This window comes from Rana temporaria, chromosome 4, assembly GCF_905171775.1.
Source record: "Rana temporaria chromosome 4, aRanTem1.1, whole genome shotgun sequence".
NCBI classification, from domain to species: domain Eukaryota; kingdom Metazoa; phylum Chordata; class Amphibia; order Anura; family Ranidae; genus Rana; species Rana temporaria.
This window is the reverse complement of record NC_053492.1, coordinates 254,939,337-254,955,000: the sequence shown is the minus strand read 5'-3', so window position 1 is coordinate 254,955,000 and position 15,664 is coordinate 254,939,337. Positions and strand designations below refer to the sequence as shown.

The 15,664-nt window shown below is 43.4% G+C and overlaps 1 protein-coding gene across 2 annotated transcripts in view; it reads left to right on the top strand.

Moving 5' to 3' along the window:
• Window positions 1-429: 429 nt before the first annotated feature.
• The window catches only part of ASCC3 (activating signal cointegrator 1 complex subunit 3), an 841,816-nt gene continuing 826,581 nt past the window's right edge, over window positions 430-15,664 (top strand). Inside the window, exon 1 of one of the 2 annotated variants that reach the window (XM_040350155.1) lies at window positions 430-506. The gene's annotated coding sequence lies outside the window, so the exon portion shown is untranslated. Of the gene's footprint in view, window positions 587-15,664 lie in introns of both variants that reach the window. The other variant, XM_040350157.1, reaches the window with a different exon arrangement.

Here is a 15,664-nt window from a genome sequence, read left to right as displayed (position 1 = left end):
GGCCCAATCTACTGTTAAAAAATGATTTTTTGGGTGAACCTCCACTTTAAGCAATACGATCTGATAACATTACTAAACATGTGGATAATTATTTTAATCAAACATTATTAGTTAATTTATATTATTATTAATATTAACATTAAAAAAATAAAACCAATAAAATAATATATAATAAAAATCTATTAAATAATACTAATGCTATTTAATAAAATATTAATAACACCATTACAACTCCCTCTGCTAATACTGAAAGCATTTTGCTCAGCCATGCTGAGCGTGCACGCGCGTTCCTTCCATGCTCGCGCTCCTTAGCACAGACAAGTCAGGACATTACTCTGCGCGCTCCTGCTCGGAGCCAGGAAGCAGCGGGCAAGACTCTCAGTACACGTTGCTTCCTTGTACATGCACGCGAGCACGTGACGTAACACATCTGCGACGAGCCAGGCAGAGTAGGGTTTATTCTGATTGGCTACTCGTTACGTCACTCACCATCTGATGCTGCTTAGGTAAGTGAACAGACCGGCGCTGTACGAGTGCAGTGTGGCCGCATTGTACTGTAGCGTGTGTTGAAAAGACAATAATAAACGTAAGAGCTCAGTGTTCTAGGGATATATAGCTGCCTGTTCTCCCCTCACCTCTGTCGGCTTCATGCTGCTAGGAAGAAGCTCATTCAGCATGGCATGGATGGAGAGTTCCATGTTACCGGTGTGGCACGGAAGTGGCAGGACTAGCACACCTTAGCATTGTACATAGAGAATGAAGGGGCTGACATTACTTCCTTCTGGCAATGCTGGGTGCCTGGTAGTCATGATTCAGTGACCCTGAGCACATTTGCTGGTCAGGAGTTGTGACTTTTCCCTGCTCAGCCAGGCCAGGTAACTGGTATACTTAGGAGGTCTGTGCTGTTTTGGCAGCCTCTTTATTTCTCTAAAAATGGAGCTCCAGGATTTTCCCTTTCTTTCTGTTGTAAATTGCACGATTATAATAAGGTCCCTCTAATAAAGCGTATGCCAAGGTATTAGTCACACGACCAGATTGGTTTTGGTTCTCCAACTACCTTGTGGAAAGCAAACAGCTGCGGCCTAGAAGCCTGTACAAAGCAATGGCAGGCTGATCATAGCTGCAGATGTCTGCCAGTGTTCAGGTGCAGTCACACATGGAATGATTTTCTGTGGTTAGGGATTAATGAACACCCTTTGACGAAAGCTTGTGCCCGGGGATGATTGTTAATTGCGCCTAAAAGACCAGCTTGTGCCCAGGGATGATCTTTGATTACACCCAAAAAACAAGATTGTGTCCAAGGATGATCTTTGATTACACCCAAATAACAAGCTTGTGCCCAGGGATGATCTTTGATTACTCCCAAAAAACAAGATTGTGCCCAGGGATGATATTTGATTATTCCCCCAAAAAATAAGCTTGTGCCCAGGGATGATCTTTGATCACGCCCAAAAAACAAGATTGTGCCCAGGGATGTCTTTGATTATTCCCCAAAAAAATAAGCTTGTGCCCAGGGATGATCTTTGATTATTCCCCCAAAAAACAAGATTGTGCCCAGGGATGATCTTTGATTATTCCCCCAAAAAACAAGATTGTGCCCAGGGATGATATTTGATTATTCCCCCAAAAAACAAGATTGTGCCCAGGGATGATCTTTGATTACTCCCAAAAAACAAAATTGTGCCCAGGGATGATCTTTGATTACGCCCAAAAAACAAGCTTGTGCCCAGGGATGATCTTTGACTACTCCCCAAAAACAAGCTTGTGCCCAGGGATGATCTTTGATTACTCCTGAAAAACAAGCTTGTGTCCAGGGATGATCTTTGATTACTCCTGGAAAAACAAAATTGTGCCCAGGGATGATCTTTGATTACTCCTGAAAAACAAGCTTGTGCCCAGGGATGATCTTTGATTACGCCCAAAAAACAAGATTGTGCCCATGGGTGATCTTTGATTACGCCCAAAAAACAAGCTTGTGCCCAGGGATGATCTTTGACTACTCCCCAAAAACAAGCTTGTGCCCAGGGATGATCTTTGATTACTCCTGAAAAACAAGCTTGTGTCCAGGGATGATCTTTGATTACTCCTGGAAAAACAAAATTGTGCCCAGGGATGATCTTTGATTACTCCTGAAAAACAAGCTTGTGCCCAGGGATGATCTTTGATTACTCCCAAAAAACAAGCTTGTGCCCAGGGATGGTCTTTGATTACTCCTGAAAAACAAGCTTGTGCCCAGGGATGATCTTTGATTATGCCCAAATAACAAGCTTGTGCCCAGGGATGATCTTTGATTACTTCCAAAAAAACAAGCTTGTGCCTAGGGATGATCTTTGGTAATGCAAAAAAAAAAAGCTTGTGCCCAGGGATGATCTTTGATTACTCCCAAAAAAAGCTTGTGCCCAGCGATGATCTTTGATTACTCCCAAAAAAAACAAGCTTGTGCCCAGGGATGATCTTTGATTATGCCCAAAAAACAAGCTTGTGCCCAGGGATGATCTTTGATTATGCCCGAAAAAAACAAGCTTGTACCCAGGGATGATCTTTGATTACTCCCAAAAAAACAAGCTTGTACCCAGGGATGATCTTTGATTACTCCCAAAAAACAAGATCGTGCCCAGCGATGATCTTCAGTTACGCCCAAAACACCAGCTGTGGCTACTGTCAGCCTGTTATTGCATTGTACAGGCTTCAGACTGCACACATCTACACACACCTGGGATCCTGGCAGGTGTTTTACACCAGACACTTGCAGTACCATGACCGGTTTTGTAGGGGAAATGAGGCTCATGTCCACACCTCCACTGTTTACTGCAAAAATGCAAGTTCTGTTTATACCAGATATTACACACAGTGCTCTTCTACCGGCAGAGCAACTAACAGTTGCAGCTCTTGTACAGTGCAGAGATCATGTTGTTCACTGTCCCTTTCCTCTTCCCTTGTCCATATGTAGATTGCTGTATTCATGTGAAATGAGATGGTTTCTAAGAAAATGAAAAGCCAACAGTTTATGCAGCGTTTACAGCTTCAGGGTAGACAGTGCAAATACAATACACTTCAATACAGTAGGAATCAGAGGGCCCTGCTCCTTAGAGCTTACAATCGAATGCCCCGTACACACAATCGGATTTCCCGTCGGAATAAACGCAGACGGGTTTTTCCACCGGAATTCCGCGCAAGCTGTCTTGCATGCATACATACGTACACATCCAATTCCGACTGTCGAAAACGCAGTGACGTACAACACTACGACGAGCCGAGAATAATGAAGTTCAATGCTTCCGAGCATGCGTGTTTTTTTTCTCCGACGGAATTCCATACAGACGAACAGAGAACATGTTCTCTTTCTAAGTCCGTTGGAATTTCCGACAGAAAAAGTCTGATGGGGCATACACACGGCATTTTTCCATTGGAAATTCGGACCGTGTGTACGCAGCATAAGAGGGAAGGTCAAGAGATACAGGTAATAACTGTGGGGGGTGTGCTGATAGAGAAGATAAATTGACAGTTGTTAGGTGGGGGCCAGATAGGCTTCTCTGAAGAGATGATTTTTCAGGGATTGCCTGAAAGTGGATAAAGTAGGAGAAAATCGGACAGATTGGGGTAGAGCATTCCAGAGGATGGGAGAGGCTCTGGAGAAGTCCCAAAGGCAAGCATGGGATGAGGTGAGTTTGAGAGCAGGAGGTCTTGGGAGGAGCGAAGAGAACGATTAGGTTGGTATTTTGAGACTAGGTTAGTGATGTAGCTGGGAGCCTGGTTATAGATTGCTTTGTAAGTTAAAGGGTCAGTAAAGGAATTTTTTTTTTTAGCTAAATAGCTTCCTTTACCTTACTGCAGTACTTGTTTCATGTTCTCATTGCTCGTTTTTGCTTTGAAGTTGTTGTAATTCTGCTGTGATCTCCACACTTCCTGCTTGTCTGGCTCCTTATAACCATCATACTGGGAGCTTTTCACGATGGTCTAAGCTGTCATTACTGTGTGTCTAAAACTCCTCAGAACCAATCGGATTCATTTTAAAAACAAACACTGCCCTGGATTTGTTTGTTCTTGTTCAGTGTGTCTCTTTACTTCACATAAACATTAAGCCAGGTTAAAACCGAAAGTGAAACTACAGGCACATTATATGATTGAATTTAATCTATTTTTAATCATTTTTAAAAGGAATCAGTTAACTTTTATGTCTCTATACCCTGTAAACAGTCATTTCAGCAAAACTATTTTTTTCCTTTAGTGACCCTTTAAGGTTAGTATCTTGAATTTAATTAGTTGGCTGAGTGGCAGCCAATGGAGGGATTGGCAGATGGGTATAGCAGACACTGATCGGTTTGTGAGGTGGATGAGCCTGGCAGCAGCGTTCATGATGTACTGAAGTGGAGATAGCCTATTTAGAGATAAGCCAATGGGGAGGGAGTTGCAGTAGTCGAGGCGGGAGATGACCAGGGCGTGGATTAGAAGCTTTGTGGTGACATTGAATTATACACAATTGCACAATAATTGTGTGCACAATTATTAGGAACATTGTGTTTTTGAGGATTAATCATCATTGAACAACTACAGTACTCTCAGTGAATCCAAAATGTTAATAAACCTGATACCTGAATATTCAAGAAAGTAAAAGTGAGGTTTTGGCTTTCTTAGGAGAATATCTGTGTGCACAATTTTTGGGCAACTATTACCGTGTTTCCCCGAAAATACACCCTACCCCGAAAATAAGCCCTACCTGGATTATCGGGGTGGGCTGCAATATAAGACCTACCCCGATAATAAGACCTAGTAAATCACCGATTTTTTTTTAAATGATGGCTAAAGGTCTCTGTTTGCTGCGGTATATGTAAAACAAAGTATGCACCCACCGCTGCCCCGCCGGAGGTCCTCTTCTCTCCCCCGGCTGATGTCTGCTGCTGCTTCCTCTTGTGAGCGCATCAGCCGGGGATCTCGGCTATTCTCTTCCCTCCCCTCCTCCCTCCAGGTGCCGTCTTCAGCGCATTGACGTCAGCGGCAATCTCGGCTCTTCTTTCTCCTCCTCTCCTCCCGCTGACGTCTGCGCCCCCCTCCCTTTTCACTGCACGGAGCGGGCTGACGCTACCAAAGCCGAACTCCTCATCACCTCAGATCTCAGTGCAGAAAAAAAACAGGTACCGTACCCCATACTTCTAACGGTATACCAGTATAAAACTGAACCTCAGACCACAATATGACACAGTATCACAGTACCAAACATGATCTAAAAAACGGAGACTCCTGACTTAATAAGGGGGGGGGGGTACCTGAGGGGAAGACAGAGGACATTTTCAGATTTTAACAGAAAATAGAGAGGGATAAATGACACAGCACAAACACTGTGTTGTTTATCATGCATTAAAGGAACATGATTTTTATTAAAGCAACAACCAGCCAGACAGACTTGCTGTAAATGAGAGATTAGGACCAATGGTTCAAAGGAAAATGTAGTTGACTGTACCGGTATTTGAAAAAAAATTGTTTAAATGTTCAATGTACATACCGTAACTAAATAAGCCCTACCCTGAAAATAAGCCCTAGTGTGTTTTTTGTAACTAAAATTAATATAAGACCCGGTCTTATTTTCGGGGAAACACGGTAGTGTGACATTGTTTTCATTTTGTTAAACTGAGAATAATAAACAAACAACGCAAAATGTACAAAAAAACATGTCTGACATTTAAAATAAATAAATCGGTGACCAAAATAACCCTCCTTTTCTATAACCGTCATAAGCCTTCCATTCATGGAATCTGTCAGTATCTTGATCTGTTGACAATCAACTTTTTGTGTAGCAGCAACCACAGCCTCCCAGATCCCATTCAGAGAGGTTTAGGCTCGGTTCACAGACCTATGTGAATTTCCTTGCATCCAATTCGCATAGCAGGAGAATGTGACCGGCTTTCTATGGAGCCGGTTCACATATCTCCGGGGGGACTGCGCAGCGCACTGCACAGAAACGCTGTGCGTCTTTGCCTCTGTTTCAGGGCCGAATTCAGGCACAGATTTGTCCCTGAACCCGGAGAATGGGGACGCACAGCTTTCCTGTGCGATCCGCAGCCTGTTCCAGTGTGAACCGAGCCTTAATGTTTTCCTTTGCCGTAAATCGCCGGTTTAAGGGCCCACACATTCCCAATAGGTCAAGTGAGAAGGGGGCCATGTCATTATTCTTTCATCTTTAAGACTTTTAGCCCTCGTTCACATTGGAGCGATTTGTCAGGTCAAATCGCATGACAAGTCGCAGCCTAATGCCGGTAATGGCACCATTCCAATTGGTGCGACGCTCGAGTTTGCGGTGCCGCACCAATTTGCAAAAGTCGTTTCTGCACTACTTTTGCTGATTTCAGGTGTGACCTCAATAGACATCTGTGCATGATGGCGTACAGATGTCTTTTCAAGTAGCACCTGAAAGCGCGCTACTTCATGTGAAGCAGTACGATTTCAAAGTAGCATCAATGTGAACCAGGACTTTTGCCGCGATTTTGCGGCCGGAATTTTACCGTGATTTTGCGGCCGCGATTTGGGATCAGTATAACTTCAACTTTGCCACAACTTTGGCATTAACCAATGAAAATATACATGGTGTGAGGCAATTCATTTTCCTGGCACCACAGTTGTCATTGCTGCTGTAGCAGTAGCAGTACATGTGGAAGAAGAGGAGGAGAATTGGAGGCTGAGAAAACGTTGATATTGGGTACATCCCATTATTGCCAATCGTGAAGATAGGAGTCAATTTTGGGTGAGAAGAATGCTCCTTACATTGGTTGTCAGTGGGAAGGATGCTCCTTACATTGGTGGTCAGTGGGAAGGATGCTCCTTACATTGGTGGTCAGTGGGAAGGATGCTCCTTACATTGGTGGTCAGTGGGAAGGATGCTCCTTACATTGGTGGTCAGTGGGAAGAATGTCCCTTACATTGGTGGTCAGTGGGAGGAATGTCCCTTACATTGGTGGTCAGTGGGAAGAATGCTTCTTACATTGGTGGTCAGTGGGAAGAATGTCCCTTACATTGATGGTCAGTGGGAAGGATGCTCCTTACATTGGTGGTCAGTGGGAAGGATGCTCCTTACATTGGTGGTCAGTGGGAAGAATGTCCCTTACATTGGTGGTCAGTGGGAGGAATGTCCCTTACATTGGTGGTCAGTGGGAAGAATGCTTCTTACATTGGTGGTCAGTGGGAAGAATGTCCCTTACATTGGTGGTCAGTGGGAAGGATGCTCCTTACATTGGTGGTCAGTGGGAAGGATGCTCCTTACATTGGTGGTCAGTGGGAAGAATGTCCCTTACATTGGTGGTCAGTGGGAAGAATGCTTCTTACATTGGTGGTCAGTGGGAAGAATGTCCCTTACATTGGTGGTCAGTGGGAAGGATGCTCCTTACATTGGTGGTCAGTGGGAAGGATGCTCCTTACATTGGTGGTCAGTGGGAAGGATGCTCCTTACATTGGTGGTCAGTGGGAAGAATGTCCCTTACATTGGTGGTCAGTGGGAGGAATGTCCCTTACATTGGTGGTCAGTGGGAGGAATGCTCCTTACATTGGTGGTCAGTGAGAAGAATACCCCTTACATTGGTGATCAGTGGGAAGAATGTCCCCTTCATTGGTGGTCAGTGGGATCTTGTCTTTGTAGTTTATCTTGTCTTTGTAGTTTATCTTGTCTTTGTAGTTTATCTTGTCTTTGTAGTTTATCTTGTCTTTGTAGTTTGGGTCACACAAATCATAAATAGCTTGGCACTCACTGATAAATCGAATGATTTGCTCATTATCGAGGATGTCTCTTTTTTTTACCTGTTTGGAGCACATTGTTCCTGAGGGAATAATCAGGAAGTGAATGTTTGGTGGGAAAATGTGCTTGAGAGGGGCTACTATGCTGAAAGGATTGGGTGGGACAAGGGTTAAAAAGCTGCTTGTGCTTACAAAGTTGTACTGAAATCGTGTCTATATTATTCTGGTATGATTTGCATGCTACTTGAGGGTTTAACATTGAAGTCTATGGACATCAACTCGCATGGAAGTTGGACCAAAGTAGTGCAGGGACTACTTTGAAGTCGGCACTACTTAAAGTCGTGCCAGTATGAATGGTGTTCATTGAAAATCATGGAGAATGACTTGTCATATGATTTTGCAGTACAAAATCTTGAGACAAATCGTATAAGTGTGAAAGTGGACTTACTGGTTAGCCACGCAGTGGAGTACTTCGCTACATGCAATGGAGCATTATCCTGCATAAATATCATGGCCTTCTTGATAGATGCAGACTTTTTCCAGTACCACTGCTTGAAAAAAGTCTCTTCTAAAAACTGGCAGTAGGTTTCGGAGTTGATTTAGAGCCCAACTTCAACCAGAAAATGTCCGACTATTGCATCTTTAATACCACCAGTCCATACCAGTACCACACTTCCACCTTGCTGGCATCTGTGGAGTGGAGCTCTCTGCCCGTTAATGATCCAGCCACAGGCCCATCCATCTGGTCCGTGTACGCGGTTTAGGGGATGCTTGCACGCCGCTTCCTCTGTGATTGGTCCCCAAAAAGTGTCACTCCGTGTCAGATTTGTCCGCCGCAGTCCCGCTAATAAATTGCCGATCACCGCCATTACCAGTTAAAAAGTCCCTAAATCTATTCCGTAGTTTGTAGCCGCTAACTTTTGTGCAAATCAATCAATATACGCTTATTGGGATTTTTTTAATCAAAAATATGTAGAATAATACATATTGGCCTAAATTGATTAATACATTTTTGTTTTATTTTTTTGGATATGTATTATAGCAGAATTATTTTTCAAAATTGTCGGTCTTTTTTTATTTGTAGCTCAAAAAATAAAAAGCGCAGAAACAATCAAATACCACCAAAAGAAAGCTCTATTTGTGGGGAAAAAAGGACATACATTTTATTTGGATACAGCATTACAGGACCGCGCAATTGTCATTTAAAGCGACGCAGTGCCGTATCACAAAAAATGGCCTGGTCAGGAAGTGGGTAAAAACTTCCTAAGCTGAAGGGGTTAAGATTATGTGAAGAAGACCATTGGCAGTTTACTGATTGATCCTGAATTTCCCACTCAAGAGGCAGTGGGTTCACCTTGCCTTACTCATTTGCACCTCTATGGGCACATACACATGCTATGAATTCCAGTCTACCCTACTGGCTGATATTACTAGTCTATTATACTGTAGATTGGGAGTGGGTTCCAGTGTACCGATTCTGTCACCTGTGCTCCTGAAGAAAGATTCCGGAAATGCGTTGAGTCGTCCACATGTGAACTGTAATCATAATCTGTGCATGTTGTGAACCCCTATGTGGAGAGTAATTTTTAATGTTACGTAATAAAGTTATTTTTATGGTACTCAGTTTCTCTTCTATATGTCCACCCAGGGTCCATGACTACATATTCTGTTCATAGTTGTACATGATTTGCTTGGATGTGGACATATAGCACACAGTCTGGGTTATTTTCCCTCTATAGCAGGGATATGCAATTAGCGGACCTCCAGCTGTTGCAGAACTACAAGTCCCATGAGGCATAGCAAGACTGACGGCCACAAGCATGACACCCAAAGTCAGAGCTCGACAAATCCCGGGCGCTTGGTCGCCATGGCGACTAGAAATGGAGTCCTGGCGACTTGGCTTGGAAGGGGGGGCAGCTTTTTGTGAGCTGGCGCCATCTGGTGGTGAGCCGTTGGTATTACAAGTTATTACCACCAGATGTGTAAGCTTGCGCCATCTGGTGGTAGCCGTTGGTATTACAAGTTAAGCATTACAAGTTAAACAGCAATTCTAATGTAATTTTTCACTATTTTCACTGCCATCTTCTTCCCTCTAATTAGAACCCCCAAACATTATATATATTTTTTATCCTAACACCCTAGAGAATAAAATGGCGATTGTTGCAATACTTTCTGTCACGCCGTATTTGCGCAGCGGTCTTACAAGCGCACTTTTTTGGGAAAAAATTGGGAAAAAATTAGACAACAGTAAAGTTATCCCCATTTTTTTTAATATTATGAGTACGCCGAGTAAATTGATACCCAACATGTCACGCTTCAAAATTACGTCCGCTTGTGGAATGGCGACAAACTTTTACCCTTTAAAATCTCCATAGGCGACGTTTAAAATTTTTTACAGGTTGCATGTTTTGAGTTACAGAGGAGGTATCGCCGCTCTACCAATCGCGGCGATACCTCACATGTGTGGTTTGAACACCGTTTACATATGCGGTCGCTGCTCACGTATGTGTTCGCTTCTGCGCGCAAGCTCGTCGGGACGGGGCGCGTTTTCTGGCTCCTAACTTTTTTAGCTGGCTCCTAGATTCCAAGCAAATTTGTCAACCCCTGGTCAGAGGCATGATGGGAATTGTAGTTTTGCAACATCTGGAGGTCCGCTAATTGCATATCCCTGCCCATACGTAAAACATCTTGTATTCTGTTCACTGAAGGCATTCTGTGAATGGACAGGGGAAGAGGGGGCCAAAGGGGGAAATGACGGGGTTGTCTCTTGTCCATTCACAGAATGCCTTGTATTCAGCAAGCAGGCATTTTGTGAATGAATGACGAGTGGTAATGATACCATCCTCACATTTATGAGAACCTATGTCAGCTGTTGGGATGCCTCTCCCTCCCCATCTCCTACATCTATAGAAGGGAACATGGTGCCTCTGGACACAAACCTATAGACCACTATCATCTATGACAGGAGGTCTGGATGTCCCAAGTCCTACATCGATGGCCAAGTATCACTTTATTTGAGCTTTATATGGCTTGGAACTTTCATTGATTAAGCTGGTGGTTTCCTTATCAGGCAATTATAAACTTGAAGCACTTTGCGATAAGGATTCACCAACAGGGGATGATTGAAGGTGCCTTGCTATAAGCCAGTGGTCCATGAGAAATTTTGGTGGTCCGCAGGGGTTCTGCCGCAATGTTGCAGCAGATGTATACCGCCCATTGTTCTTTCCAGTGTTGTTCTCAATGCACACTGACAGTCAATACAGGGTGATGCAGAGTGGGGGGCAGAAGAGAGCCGTAGCATGTATGTATAAGGTACTAGTGTGATTCAGGGAGAGGGGAGCAGAGAGTCGGAGCATTGTGTTTATAAAGCTGGGTACACACTAACAGTTATTTTCGTGCAACCTGCTGGCTGACAGCTCCGGTCGGAGATACTGTACTAACCATGCAAGGTTAGTTCAGAGATCTCCCCCACTGAGCTATTTGACAGCTTGCACAGCCTTCATTTAGTGTGGTGGTGGATTTACAGTGTTCCCCGTTCATTGAAGATCCTTCACAGGGTGTTTCAACATTCAACCTAACACTCATTTATTTGTATGTTTTTGAAAGAGACTTTATTATTCGGTTTATTTATCACTATATTGCACATTTTTATTATTATTATCCTAAGTTGTATGGTTTATTACATGGAAGTCCATTTGACGATTCATTATTAGCGCAGCTTCTTATTCTTTTATTTTCTGTTGGTGTGTATTTCACTCTTGAGAGGAATCTCGTCAGAAAAAACATTGTTTTTTTTCCTGCCGAGAAAAACGTGTGTACGAGGCATTAGAGTTAAAAAAAAAAAAAAAAAAAAGCAGTGAGATGCGCTGAAATGTTTGCTATGCAAACGTATGTGAACGTGCCATTAAAGCATGTATCGCAGGGGTGTCAAACTCAATTTCATTGTGGGCTGCATCAGCATTATGATGGCCCTCAAAGGGGCCGGTTGTATCTGTAAGATTAGATATCCAGCGCACCCCACCCTCCTTTACATTAGATGTCATGAGCCACCTCACCATCAGAAGTTGAGTCCCACACTCTCCCTTACATCACAGTGCACCCCCCTTTCCTTATGATGCTGCTGGGAAGAAGCTGGATGCATTGCTTGAAAGCAGAAAGTACGGGTTTGGAGCAGTACCAGAGGAGTGCTGGAGTTCTCCTGCAGGTGCAATGGCCTGGAGGGCCGGATTCGGCCCGCGGACCTTGTGTTTGACACCTGTGATGTATCGGGTCAAAATAAAAACAAAACGTTAGCAGTATATATATAATACTTGCATATTTCACCATGTTTTGTCCCTTGGGGTTCATGTACATATGCAGTTTAGATGCCTGGCAATTTCCTGCGCCTGTGGAGGAGCTGCCTGTGCTGTGCACAGCCTGCCATACAAGTGAATGGCGGCTCTACGTGGCTGTACACATCAATGTTTCTTTGTTGAGGAAAGTGCATTATGGTTGAAGCACTATTTTTAGTATGGGGGGTGTTATTGCAGGGCTCGACAAAAACCGGGCGCCCGGTCACAATTGCGACAAGAAATTGTGACCTGGCGCCCAGGAAGCTTAGGCCTGCAGAAGGCTGCAAAGCCGCGGCTTCAATTACCGGCCTTGACACGGCGGGGGAGGTGGGGGCGCACCTCCCCTGCCGCGCCCGCTGGTAATTGAGGCCGCGGCTTTGCGGCCTTCTGCAGGCCTAAGCTTCCTTCTGTGATCTGGCACCATCTTGTGGTGGCCATTGGTATTACAAGTAAAACAGCTGTTCTAATGTGTTTTTTACTGTCATCTCCTTCCCTCTAATTAGAACCCTCAAACATTATATATATTTTTATATATATTTTTATATATATTTTTTATTCTAACACCCTAGAGAATAAAATGGCGGTTGTTGCAATACTTTCTGCCACACCGTATTTGCGCAGCGGTCTTACAAGCACACTTTTTTGGGGAAAAAATACACTTTTTTAAATAAAATAATAAGACAACAGTAAAGTTAGTCCAATTTTTTTTTTATATTGTGAAAGCTAATGTTACGCCAAGTAAATTGATACCCAACATGTCACGCTTCAAAATTGCGTCCGCTCGTGGAATGGCGACAAACTTTTACGCTTTAAAAATCTCCATAGGCGACATTTAAAAAATTCTACAGCTTGCATGTTTTGAGTTACAGAGGAGGTCTAGGGCTAGAATTATTGCTCTCGCTCTACCAATCGCAGCGATACCTCACATGTGTGGTTTGAATACCGTTTACATATGTGGGCGCTACTCACGTATGCGTTCGCTTCTGCGAGCAAGCTTGGCGAGACGGGGCGCGTTTTCTGGCTCCTAACTTTTTTAGCTGGCTCCTAGATTCCAAGCAAATTTGTCAAACCCTGTGTTATTGAATATGCATTCGTTACAAGGGAGCTTGCACACATGAATAGCAACTTTTGTTTACTGTGAGAAAACGTTTGGTAATTCATTTTATTTGAAGGAAACATTTTTTCCCTATTTTTCTTTTTGCTGGCTGTATTGTACACATCTTATTATTAATATCAAAATACCTACCATCCTTTCGTTTGGCTCACCTTTACAGGTCATGGCTCATATTTCAGTCTTCTCTCGGTTTCCTGCTGGATAAGATCCAGCTGCCTCGAGCTTAATATGACAAAAACTGAAATCCAATTTTACCACCCTTCACTCTGTCACTAACCTTTCATTTCCCCTCTTCTCAGTCTTGACAACACATGCATCACCACTGCCTCACTTGCCAAAAACTTCAGGCATTCCTACTAGTCGGGAACTTTTTTCCTGCATGTTTGTAAGCCAAGATCCCAGCAGTAAGAAAGTGTAAAGTTATTGTTTACTAGTTAAAATACAGAATTCATTCCTACTGTATGTGTGACAGCAGCTCTGTGCTGCAATGAAATTATCTATTTAATCTTGCAAGAACTAAACGTGTATTCTGTGCACTGTTCACTTACAGGTTATTAGTCAAATGCAGATTTCCATGATATTTCAGCATAGCATAGATTTTGTTTTTGGTATTTTGTTTAAACATGTATTTTTTTTATTTATTTTTTGTATAAATTATTAAAGTGACACTAAACAATATTCTTATCAAAAATAAACCAGACCCCGTAATTCATTTGTCATGGAATCATTTCTTCTTGTGTTTTTCTGCCTCCTTGTAACATCCCCCGTGAGCTCCTGGACTTTTATTTTTCTCCTCCGTTCTGTTTGTTTGAAACGAGCAGTGTGCGTGGTAGTTGCAGTCACGTGCACTGCTCTATGTACGCTACACAGCCTGGCCCCACTGTAAGTAAGGCTACGCTCATACTTACAGTGGGGCCATAGAGAATGAATGTTCCGAGATTTTCCGAGATTTTATGGAGGTTGAGAGCAATAGTAGGTACCCTTCTCAAGTTAGGAATGCATACTTGAATAGAATATACAGTATATTTTTCTTCTGCACCGGAAACTGACTGCATCTGTGTGAACCAGGGCCATTGGAATACATGCTAAACAACATCATTTTTTTATCAAGTTGTTAAAGGTAAAGTTCCGCTTTTAGAGTGGAAGTAAAGTCCACTTTTTATCTTGTACCGACAGGTAAGCCTATGACAAGCCTTACCTGTAGGTACAGTGAATATCTCCTTAACTTGCATTGTTTAGGAGATAGTCACATGGGATGCAGCGGGTGATGTCACCTGGAGCATGCTCTCTGAAGGGACAGCATACCCTTTCCGTACCTTCAGAGCTCTGTGACATCGTGGCTCTGGCCATTTATACAGCCGGAGCCTGCGAACCTGGACAGGACACCGGGTGAAGATGGAAGCATGATGGGGAGCCCTGACAGCGCTGAGCTGCAGGGCTCTGTGTGCAGGTAAGTCTATGTTTTTGTGCTAGTATGCGGTGTATACTAGCACATTATGGCATAACACTGCAGGGGGGGGGCTATTTCTTGGGGGGGGCAGTTTACTTTTAATTTAACCACTTCAGATTCCGCCCATAGTCAAATGATGTCCACAGATGGGATCTCCTGACGTCCTGGGCTTCCCGGCTGTCTAGGGGGCGCACGCCTCGCCAGCATCGCTCGGGACCCGGTGCGTGTGCCCGGCGGCTGCAATGTCTGCCGGGCACCCGCGATTGCCCGCAATCACGGCAGGACTGTGAATCTGTGTGTGTAAACAGTACAAAGGAACACAGTTCGGTCTCCTCCCCTTGTGAGTCCCCGCCCCCTACAGTTAGAATCACTCCCTAGGGAGCATATTTAACCCCATTCAGCGCCCCCCTAGTGTTAACCCCTTCCCTGCCAGTCACATTTACACAGTAATCGGTGCAGTTTTATAGCACTAATCGCTGTATAAATGTGAATGGCCCCAAAAATGTGTCAAAAGTGCCCGATATGTCCGTCGCAATGTCACGGTCACAATAAAAATCGCAGATCGCCACCATTACCAGTAAAAAATGAAATAAAAAAATGCAATAAATCTATCCCCTATACTGTAGACGCTATAACTTTTGTGCAAACCAATCAATAAACTCTTATTGTGATTTTTTTTTTTATTTTTTTACCAAAAATATGTAGAAGAAGACATATCGGCCTAAACTGAGGATTGTTATATTTATTAAATCAAAAAGTAAAACATTTTTTTTTTTTTCTTCAAAATTGTTGCTCTTCTTTTGTTTATAGCGCAAAAAATAAAAACCGCAGATGTGATCAAATACCACCAAATAAAAGCTCAGTTTGTGGGGAAAAAAAAGAACATAAATGTTGTTTGAGTGCAACGTCGCATGAGTGCGCAATTATGAGTTAAAGCGACGCAGTGCTGTATCGCAAAAAGTGCTCTGGTCAGGAAGGGGGTAAATTCTTCCGGGGCTAAAGTGGTTAAGATTGGGGAGTTTATGGATATTCAGTATTCCTGCAAATTTA